Below are 597 nucleotides of genomic sequence, written 5' to 3'. Positions count from 1 at the left end.
CTTTATACATATAATTCGTAGTATCATCACATAATAAAAACAAGATAATATTCTAGCGCTTATGTTCTTTTAGGGTTATAGCTTACAGAAGCGTGTATACAGTTTTCAAGCCAAGTCTTAACATCATAGGTAACTCATAGCTCAGCAACAAACGCGCATATAAATCTCGACAAAATCCACGAAGTGTTCTAATAACAGGAGTCATAAAAGCGATAGCAGTGAACACTAATTACACACATAACTTATAGCTTCCTTCCAACCAATAAACCGGCCGTGTGACCGACAAATCCATTTACATTACGTAACGGAACTTCTGAGAGAGAGACAGAGAAACGTCAGTCATATAAAGTCTCAGACTCTCAGCTTTATAATGGATGGGAAAAAGACAGAAACGTCAATCTCACAAAGTCCCGGACTCTTAACTTTAGAAAGGATGTGTCAAAAGTAAACCCATGATATAGTGTTTCTAACGCAAGGAAACTATTGCTAATTTTAGTCACGTGACTCCCATTAGCGCTGACAATATGAATCTAGTATCTGATACTTGTTTTAATATTAAAGATTTTGTTTTGTTTTGAATTTCGCGCAAAGCTACAC

The sequence above is a fragment of the Limulus polyphemus genome, unplaced genomic scaffold, assembly GCF_000517525.1.
Source record: "Limulus polyphemus unplaced genomic scaffold, Limulus_polyphemus-2.1.2 Scaffold397, whole genome shotgun sequence".
Lineage (NCBI taxonomy): Eukaryota > Metazoa > Arthropoda > Merostomata > Xiphosura > Limulidae > Limulus > Limulus polyphemus.
The sequence above is the reverse complement of the archived record's forward strand: the minus strand, read 5'-3'. Positions refer to the sequence as shown.